Source organism: Mus pahari, chromosome 9, assembly GCF_900095145.1.
Source record: "Mus pahari chromosome 9, PAHARI_EIJ_v1.1, whole genome shotgun sequence".
NCBI lineage: Eukaryota > Metazoa > Chordata > Mammalia > Rodentia > Muridae > Mus > Mus pahari.
Window position 1 is genome coordinate 77,504,481 of NC_034598.1, and position 11,271 is coordinate 77,515,751.

Here is an 11,271-nt window from a genome sequence, read left to right on the forward strand (position 1 = left end):
TCAAAGTTCTAGAGGCTGGTAGTCCAAGTTTTGATGATCTTATCTGCTAAGAATGCATTCCCTTGCCTAGGTCACAGCATAAAGACGAAGCTATTATCAAAGTGGCAATGTGCTCACTTTGCAGAACACATGGAAGTGGACTCCCCTTCTTCAGAACTAGTCGGAGTCCTGTGATAAGCACATTAAACTCTGTTGAAGTTTCCCAGCACAGTGCTATTTCTGAACACGCGATCCAAGTTAAAACCAAATCAAAGTTTTGGGTGTTACGTTTTCCATCTGAAATGTTCCAGCAGGCTCATGTTTTGAACATCAATATTCTTGACTGTGATACTATCTGGAGGATGGTAGTCTTTAGTTAGGGCCTGGCTGCTGGAAACAGGTAACTGGGAATAGGCCTTTGGAAGTTAGACCCTCTTCTGGTTCATGCTTTACTATCTGGGTTAATTGCCTCCCTCCCACTGCCAAGGATAGAGTCACACGCTTCTTGACCTTTCCTGCCATGAGAAGTCTGGTAAGAATAAGTCAAATCAGCCTTTCTGCTTGCAAGTGGTTTCTGTCACGTACTTCATTACAGATGAAAACCTAACTAATACAATGAGTTCCGGGTATCTTTCGAAATTCTGATGGGTTCCTTGAGTGAAAACCTGATCAATCATTCAACAGTCCTTATGGGAACGCCTCTACTAATACCATAACCTGAAAAACACAACACTTAGCCAAAAACTGTGCCTATAAGCTTGCAGTTTTGTCAAGATGTAGCCACTTCTCAGAGGTTAACGTGTAACATTCCTTTGAGGAAGTGGTGGTACTCTGAGATGGGGAACTGCAGGTTGGCCCAAGCCCTGAGAGGAGATTTATTATAATGGAGAGAAGACAACAAGAAGGTTTTGGGAATAAGCTGAAGTTTGCCCTGAAAAAAGTCTGACCAGCCCATGTAGAAGAAAGCTCTATAAAGGCCTGAGAGAATATAAGGTTCTACAGTGTGGAGACTGCTTTCCATTTTCGGGATGCATAAAGAGAAGGTTTATGGGGACATAGGAATGTAGGAATCAATACCGCAGAGGACATCTATGGTGGTTCAAAACCCAACGTTGTGCTGCATGAAAACATGTGTAAGATTAAAAGCATTTCTAATCTGCTTACAAACGAATGTTTCCTGCAGAGTCTACTAAGTACCCTCATAAAAGTATCAAGTTTTAAAGACATGGCTAATTTGCCCATGTGTTTTCATCACAAAAACCGCAAAGCATGCTTTATAAATCACATAATGTTGATTCATCTCCAAATAGTTTCCAGGAGAAAACTGAGTGGTTTGTCCCAGTAGTTCTAATGGGTAGTTCATACGGGTTTAGTATATATAGTTTGGGTCCTGAACTTAATGCACATTGATCAATCCAGATGCCTGTTCTGTATTGAAAAGGGTATGTTTGTGTTATGAGGTCATTAATATACTTGAGATAATATGCTTTGCCAAAATTATGTGGCTTCCCCTACACTTCTGGAGGGAGTTTCAGAAAACAGCTCTGGGGTTTTAAAATGCAAGTTACAGTTGACTTATTCATAAGCCGCAAAGATGATTTGACAATAACTATTTCAATATTGAAAGCCCTAATGTTTCTAAGCCTCCCTTGTGCCCTGTGTAGAACATGGTTTTGCATGTATACCCAAATTTCTCATGTTCCAGCTCAACCTAAGGTTTTCCTTTGTACAACAGTGGAATTACCTTCATGAACATACAATTCCTTCTAAACTTTCCAAGATGACAATCCTGTGAATATATTGAACTAATCTTGGCAATGTTTTTTTCTGTATTTAAATATCTCTTTTTGCAAAGCAGCAATATTTTCTTTTTTTTTTTTTTTTTTTTTTTTTTTTTTTTTTTTTTTTCTATGTTTGGCACTGTCTCAGATTTTGAGGAAAGGTAATATNTTTAAATATCTCTTTTTGCAAAGCAGCAATATTTTTTTTTTTTTTTTTTTTTTTTTTTTTTTTTTTTTTTTTTTAGCTATGATTGGCACTGTCTCAGATTTTGAGGAAAGGTAATATGCTTTTATAAAAAGGTAGATATCCAGAGATTTCCTTTGCAGTTTCAGGCTGAATGTGGTTGGCCAGGATATTTATATCTTTAATAAATGTTCTAAATGACTAAAAAAAATGGGAGGTGAATAGAAATTGCGTTTTGTTATTGTTTTTGTTGTTGGTGGTGACGGTGGTGGTTGGTTGATTGTTTTTTTTTTTTTTTTACCCCTAGGTGTAGCAGAAAATCCCATTATGTTAACTTGGACAGTCTTAGGCTGAGTCAGAGGTAGCGCTTCACTTCGCATTATTAAAATATCTCCCTCTTAGGAAGATCAGATTTTAAAACCCAAGGTTTTTATATTGATGGACACAATTGATAAGCCCTTGACAGTGCATTGTATTATCAGTAATCATCTTCAGATAGCGGCTCAAATTTATTTATTTGTTTATTTATTTTTGTTGAAAAAAAAAAAAAACCAAATGCAATGTTGAAGAGACAGAATGTCCACACATATGATGGGGACCTTATTTATCTCTCCACAAATAATTTGTGTAAAGATTCCTAAATTTTCAGGACCTTTGAGAATACTATGATATTTAGCCATGTGCTCAGGAACCTGTAAGCTAGTGAGTCCCTGTGAGGGTTTGAATGAAAATAGCTGCCGTGGGGACATAAAAAGTGGCATTATTTCAAATGATTAGTACTTGTGGCCTTGTTAGAGTAGGGGTGGCCTTGTCAGGTAAAGTGTGTCACTGGGAGAGGGCTTTGAGGTTTGCGGAAGCTCAAGCCTGGCCCGGTGTCACTCTCTCCAACCGCTGTCTGAGGGTCTAGGCATAGGACTCTCTGCTACCTCACCAGCACGAGTCTGCCTCATGTCACCATGCTTCTTGTCATGACTACAATAGACTAAAGCTCTGAACTCTAAGCCAGCCCCAGTTAGATGTTTTCCTTAAGAGTTGTGCAGTCATAAGGTCTCTTCACAGTGGTAGGAACTCTAACTACAACAATGTCAGAGAAGTTTTCTTCATGTCGTATAAAAATGAATGTTTAGCCGGAGACATTAAATAGCTTTTATTTTCATTTGTAATATACTTTTCCTTCCTTGAACTGTAGGAGGTTGGAAGTTTAAACCAATTGACATAGAACTTTTTCATCTGTATTTAAACTCACTTTCAAAAGTCAAGTTGCTTCAGAACTCCCAGTTTCAATAATCCCATGAGTGCCCACTGCAAGATTAAATTTGGAGATGAGAAAGTTTAGGTAACATTTCTGGTGAACACAAACTTGATAAGGCCTAGTGGTGGGGTCTGCTTCATAGTTTGGTTGATTCTCTTGATTTTCTTTATGGGCAGGCTTCTTAAGCTGTCAACAGAAGCATATGAGTGACCAACCCATCACTCTACTGTGATTTCCAATTTCATTTGTGCTTGGGCAGAGGTTCTGCTCTAAAGAACCAAAGAGAGGGTGCCAAGAGTGATGGAAAGGAACGTTCCAGGAGAGCTCCCGTGCCTCCTATTGCTTCTATAAGAAATTTGCATATATTTATTGCTGTGGCTAACACAAATTTACTATATTTTGGCTTGGAAGCCCCTTAAAAACCATAATGAGTGGGCTAAAAACAAGACATCTGTCAAATAGCATTCGGTCAAGTATGTATTCCTAAGACACAGCTTATTTCTTTCAACTTCCTGACACCAACCTGATTCCTCATCTTTATCCCCATAGCTTTCAAGGACAGTTGGCCAGTAGGCCAGCCTTGCATCACCTTTCTTTGACAATGAGTCTTCTAGTTCTTTCTTCCCTGTGTAAGGATTCTGTGGTTGGTTGCATTGGGTTTGCTCCAATAATTCAGAATGAACTTCAATTTTAGGGTCAATCCCACCAGCTAATATCTTAATTATGGAATGTAACATGATCACAGCAATTGAGAATTAAAATGTGAACACATTTGACAACAGTGTTTCAAAGCACCTTGTAGAATAGGTTCATATCAGTAATATATATGTATATACTTATACATATACATGTGAAATATATGTGGATATATTTATATACATATAAACATATGTGTACATATATGTGTGAGTTTATTTCCAATATATATACATTTGAACATATAATGTAGTCAATAAATAAATATGTATATGTTTATATCTAATAATATATGTATAAGTAATAATAACTACATATAAATATATTAATATATGCTTTAGAGGAAGCTTTTCTTCTTAGATTAGTGACTTTGAATGTACTTACTAATACCTTTTAAGAATACTAATTGTTGACACAAATGATGTAAAATTTTCTAATCCATGCCATTATTTGAGAATTTGACATTTTACTTGTATGTTTTAATGGCCAGTAAGAAAGGTGAGTTGAGACGTGGAACTTAGTAGAGTCTTTCAGCAATTATATGCCCAAATTGTTAGAAGTATATGCCTTTGGAAGCCAAGGAAGTAAAATGATGAAGTATTTAGTCTGGATCTTGTTAATGTCCTTTCTGGGAATAGTCTTGGAACAATTTTAAAAACACCCTGGGAATGTGCTTGTGGGTATGAGGCTTGCCCTTCCCAGAAGTGGTGCTGTACTGTGGATGGGCCAATAAGACCGAGGGCAGGGGGGGGGCTCGTGAGCCCGCTTGTGTTTCTGATTGTCATGAGTCAAGTGGAACCTTGAAATGAATCATGACTTCATTTTGCCAGTGTGGAAAGGTTGCAAAGGATCTCAGAAGGAAAACTTGTGCTGCACCATCAGTAGCAGCGAAGACTCTCTCCCAAGTCCCTAACGCCATCTCGGCCCTGAAAGTTTTCATGTTCTCAGTTGGTCTTGCCACACTCAGCCCACCCTCCCTGCATTCTTCTTAGGCATTTTCTTCCATTATCACCCTCCCAATCTCCCATGTCAGTTTCTACCATGATGTGAATGTGTACCTGCTGGACAAGCATCCTCTCTTCCCAAAATGCAACTGAACAGAACAAGAAGACACAGAGGCAGATAGATGCTCCATTACTTTTACAGAAACTTGCTACTTTGCTATTCAATACTTACATAGTGTTCTTATTTATATCCACTCTGAGCAGAATAACTCTGTTTCCTGCATTTCTTAGAGAGTCCTTAAAAAGATACATATCTAATGGAGACAAAGTAAATACTCCTTAAATATGGTTAATAGGTTATAATTTGGACTCGTATGTCCCTTATTCAGTTCCAGTTGACATTTTCTACCTGTGAATGAATAATAAAATGTTGGAAAAACATGTGACACTGGGCAGTGAGACTCTAAGGTCCCATGAGCCCGGTAATACACAAGTCTTCAGAAAGTAAGTGGCTTGGTGTTGGCTGTGACACCCATGTGCCAGATTCAACGTGGTCATTCTAAACAGGCTTCTGTTTCTAAGCAGGGCTTCACACAGCTCTTATCTTAATCCTTCATTCCTGGAATGACTCCTGCTGCAGCGAAGACTTTGCCTGTCTGACTTTGCCTTATCCTCTTGATAAGGATGACATTGATCGTTTACATTTACTTGCTAATTTATAATACAGAACATTCTTTCCTTGCCTGGCCAGATGACTCATCCGGGAGACCTGAGTTCAATCTCAGAAACCTTTGTAAGGGTAGAAGGAAAGAAGCAACTTCACATAGTTGTCCCCCTGAATTCTGAACAATCGCATACAGTAGCACTCATACCACTTTTGCGTGCATTTGTGAGGACACACATATAGACACATTGATAATAATTTTCTAAAAGAAAAACATTTTTGTGTATTACTTCACTTGGTACTTGATAAATTCCAGTAAAATGAAAACTAAACCCTCATGAGACGAAGCCTCAGAAACCAGGCGTTTGCCTACAAATGCCACCACCATGAGTTTTATCTCCTGTTGCCGCTTTCTCCTTTGTGTTGGCTTAACAGTCCAGTTCATCCCACCCTCAGCTCAAATCACATCATTTCCCGTCCGGATGACACGTAAGCTTCACTCTCAGCAAGCTGCCCCTCAGCCCAGGCCCTACTTTGGTTTTGACGGAGTGCCTATCAGAGTTCTTGGTTTGGGTTTTCTGCTTGGTTTTCCCAAATATACGTACATGAGAATGACTCTCTTTTGGCTTCTTTGGTAGGATTTTAGTTCAGACCCTAGCCCTCTTCTTCAAGGTTATTATTTGTTAGTTGTTAGTAAGTTTATACATGTATACAATGTATTGTGATCATATTCAATGTCCCCCACTACTCTTTTTTACCCGCTTCCTCTCCTGCTGACCTCTCTTCTTCTCAACAACTTTTGTGCCTGTGCAGGTTGCCACGCCCAGTATGTCCCTAATTGCAGTGCCCTGCCCTATCCAAAAGAAAGCACTCAGAGTGCTCCTATCACTACTCTGACTCTTATATTCTTTCTGCGGTCACTTCTGTGTTGTTCCCTGGACCTTAGTTGTCTGGTTTAGGGCTTAGCACTCAGCAGTCACTTAGTGCCACCTATGAGTTTCCTATTAATCTCTGCCCACTGCAAAAAGAAACTTCTTAGGGCTCCATACATGCTTTATGCAATTGCTTTTAGGGTGGAGCCTCTATCATCTAATCCAGTGCTCAGCCCAGGGCAGCAGTTCAAATATATAGGGTCATCGATAAATGTCTTGGATGAAAGCGGAGAATGGAGCCGACAAATGAGGTGGAAGAGACAACTTTATTCAGAGCATCAGATAATTAGTACTGAGGGCTATAATCACAACGACAATCTACATTCCACAAAAATGCATGTTGTTTTTTATACAGAGGCATATAAACAAATAACAATGGCCTGTCATAATGAATAAACTGAAGGAAATTCACTCTTACCTGTTTCACCTGGAAGGGGCATGAAAAAATAATCCAAAAACAATTCCATGGTTTTGAAGAAACAGAGACCATAAGACTCTTGTCTATGCTGGAGGGCCTGTGTGCTGTGAGGGCTCAGAATGGTTTGCATGCTGTAATCCAGCTAACCCACCAATAGCTGGCTATGAATGGCACATCCAAGAGCACAAGCGTTGCTTAGTCCACAAGGCTAGCTATCTCAGGTGGTCTTCAGTATATGACGCGAAGGAATGTGTTAGAAAGGTGAGGGCGAGCAGGTAAAAAGCATAGTCTTCCTTCTTTCCTGTCCTTATACAGGTTTGAATGAATTACTTAGTCTAGCAAACCCATATAACACACAATATCCTGGTATTTTATTTTCAAGCTGAAAACCCAGATGGGGCAGGTTCTGAGCTAGTCTAACTTACATCCCAGCCACAAGTCTCTTGCTCCTTGCTGTTTGAGTCTTACCTGGGTTATTTCTGCTTCTTCAGCCTGTCCTCAGGCTCCACTTTTCCTGGCCATGTGCTCATGGTCCATCTTCTCTCGTGGTGGCCTCCTCCTCTCTCTCTGTCTCCTCCTCCTTATCTCTCCTGAGACGTCTCACTTGTTCCTCAAGTCCCAATCACAGGCTCTAGCCTTTTATTAACCAATTAACTTCAAATTGTGCAAATGACACCATAGATAATTAATTTTTGGAAACATGATTAAAACTATGTCTCTATTATTCAATAAATGAAGATCAGCAAATACGCCATTTAAAAAGTAGCTAATTCATAATGACTTAGCATATGTCCTGGGACAGTTGAACACATAAGTGACATCCTAGGTCATCATTTCGGATTTATTTCACTCTGTGTTTTCCTTTGTGATTCTATTTCTACTTAAATACTACTTTATATGCCTTCCCTTGTTCATTATTTCATTCAAATGTTTTTGTATTTTCACCGTCTTAAGGCATTTATTCATATCCTTTTAAATGTCCTTGAATGTATTCATAACTGCTATTTTGAAGTCCTTGTCTTGTGATTCAGCTAAATCATTTTTCTCAGAGCCTATTGCACTGGGGTTTCTAGCTTCTGGAGGAGGCATATTGTTCTAATATCTTCGTGTCTGTGTTTTTGCCTGGGATATACATACATGGAGTTTGATGCTTGAGGTGTTTCTTAATGTGAATATCTGATTTTGTCCTTGTGGAGTGGGTGTTCCATTCTTTAATTGCTCTTGCTCAATCTAGTATAGTGGCCTTGGGGTCCCTGGTCAGCCTGAGTCACATAGGAATGGAATTGGTCTAGAAGGAAAGGCTGAAGGGGAGCTGGAAAAGAGTTAGGGAGAGCCTGGGTCCACAAAAAGGCAGAGGCCCTAGTAAAGTGGCTCTCAGCCTTCCCATAGTTCCTCATGCTGTAGTGGTACCCCAAAACCATAAAAACTTTTTTTTGTGGGTGGAGGAAGAAACGTTATTGAAGGTTTTATTTGGATTGCATTGTGCCTGAACATCACTGGAAAATATAATAATTTTTCATAACATTATTTTATTTACTTACCATAGATCTTATCCTTTTTATCTTTTTTTCTTTTTACTGGATATTTTCTTTATTTACATTTCAAATGTTATCCTCTTTCCCAGTTTCTCCTCTCCCAGAAACACCCTATCCCATCCTTCCTTCCCCTGCTTCTATAAGGGTGTTCCTCTACCACCCACCCACTTCCGCCTCCCTGCCCTCTATTCCCTACCCTGGGGCATCTATCGAACCTTCATAGGACCAAGGACCTCTCTTCCAATGGATACATGGCAAGGCCATAATCTGCTACATATGCAGCTGGAGCCATGTGTACTCCTTTGTTGATGGCTTGGTCCCTGGGACCTCTGGAGGGTTTGGTTGGTTGATATTGTTGTTCTTCCTATTGGGTTGTAATGTGGTGGCGCACACCAGTGAGATTTGCTGACAGAAGCAGAGGCAGGAGGATCACAAGTTTGAGGCCAGTCTGGGCTACATTTAAAAACTTTTATTGCTACTTTATAACTGTAATTTTGCTACTGTTATGTATTATAATGTAAATATCTAATATTTGTGATGGTCTTAGGTGATCCCCATGAAAGGATTATTTAACGCCCAACTGGGTTGCAGCCTACAAGTTGAAAACCCTAGCATGTGGATGTGGGTTGAGAGGACTGGATCCTGATGGCAGGTTGCAATAGGACTAATATTAAGTCTGGAGATCCTGGAATGGAGGTCAGGAAGGAAAATAAAAGTGGTCTCCCTGAGTCCCAGCCGAGGGTGGATTCTGTGGGTCTCTGGTAGAGAGTTGTTCTGCATATCAACAGGAAACTCAGAGGAATGGAGATGGGTTTAAAAGTAAAAGAAAAAGGGATCCTTAGAAATAACTAAGGAGTGTGGGTCAGCACCAAGGGGTTGAGACCTTAGAGGATACACATTTAATAATGATGCAAAATAAAATGAAATGAAACCAAAAACACCATGATTTCCTTGAACTGAAGATTATTTCAGCATCATGATTTTAGAGAGCCTGAAACCAAATAAAGCATCTAAGGATGATCAATAAATATTTCTAAATGCAGCTGCAGGATTCATCTTACAGGCTTTTGTAATGTGAATTCACTAACTTATTCTGTTCCCTTATTCCTAGTCAAACTAGAGAGTGAAAGTTTTCGCTGTCCAACTCATGTGTGCATTTTGTATAAATCCCTGAAAAACTTCCTTTAAATATCTATAGTTATTATAGCAGTTTGATGAAATGCAAATATACTTTCTCATTCTAATACGAGAGCATGGTTGTGGAAAGTTGTAAGTGTATACTCTAAAATTCCCATGGCATTTTTGTGTAGTATGTTAAGTACTGTGGTACACACTGGCCAGACTTTCCCAAGTGAGAATGTCTGTGTTTATTTTAAAGACCATAGCTGGGTTGCTCAAGATTCCTTATCTCACTTTCAAAATTTACTGTTTTAAGTAGATATCAAATCCCATGACCAAAGAAAGCGTTCCAAGTATTTCTTTCCATGCTGAACACAAGCAAGATCTACAGAAAAAGTTCTTTGCTCTAGCTTCTCTTAAACGTATTCATTCTCCACGTCACCAGAAATTCCATTAGGCTTTTTCCTAAGACCAAATAACTCACCAGCATCCTTAGTCCACTCACTGCTGACAGGTCAGGGTTGTCCCTCCTGCTGCTGCTGAGGTGAATGTGATACCTCAGCACAACTGCAGGGGTGCTTCCGGGTCCAGAACCAAGCCAGAGAATCAGATTTGGCATCTGACTTTCTCATTTGAATTTGGTTCAACTGTTCTGTCTCTTTCTCTCTGTCTCTGTCTGTCTCTCCCCCTCTCCCCCTCCCCCCCTCCTCCCTCTTTCCATTCACAATTCTCTTCATTTCTACATTCTTCCCTTCTCTTTTCTGTGACCACTCCTTGGACATGCTTAGCAAAACAGAAGTAATGTTGCTGAAAGAACAAGTTTCCACCAGGAATTAATGGAGAGCCTGTCACATGCACTGGTGCTGAAGCATTTGTCACTTGGTGCTCTCTTTATTGCCTACTGTTCCAATTGCTTCCCCTCTCAGTAACAAGGCATTCATTAAGCCAACTTGCACAACTCCATTATACCAAAATGGCGTGATGGAGGTAAACACAAATGTTTCACATAGTTTGGAGTAAAAACTCCAAATATGTTGAGTTGTTGTCAGAATAAGTATATTGTCAAGAAAAGAAAATGCCATTTGCTGTTCAGTCATTCTTTTATTTAAACATTCATTCATTTACTTATTCAGCATCATTGAATGTTTATCTAGAATTACCATAATATTGCCAATAGAACTACCAAATCAGAAAAGATCTCTGCTCTAAAAAGATTATGTCTTGGGAAGAAAGATTAATAGCCACTAACCAATATATCTTGAGAAAATAAAGTGATGCTATAAAAATAAAATAAGATTGAATGATGGAGTGGTCCTATCCAATTTATCATTTGTAATGAAACTAAAACTACTTGGTTGAACACTGAAGAAATTAGTAGAAATCAGTGGTGGAATAATTAGAAAATGAAAGCTGAAAAACGACTCCTGTGATGGGTTGAATATGCGTGTCACTGTTAGGAGCTGTGGCCTTGTTGGAGTAGGTGTGGCCTTGTTGAAATAGGTGTGGATTTTTTTTTTGTATCACTGTGGGTGTGGATTTTAAGACCCTGGTCCTGGCTGCCTGGAGGCCAGTCTTATCCTAGCAGCCTTCCAAAGAGATGTTGAACTCTCAGCTCCTCCTAAGCCATGCCTGCCCGGACTCTGCCACAGCCACACCTTGTTGATAATGGAACGAACCTATCAGCAGTAGTCTGTGTGTGGGATGGGTCCCCAGGTGGGTGTCTGTGTGTGGGATGGGTCCCCAGGTGGGTGTCTGTGTGTGGGATGG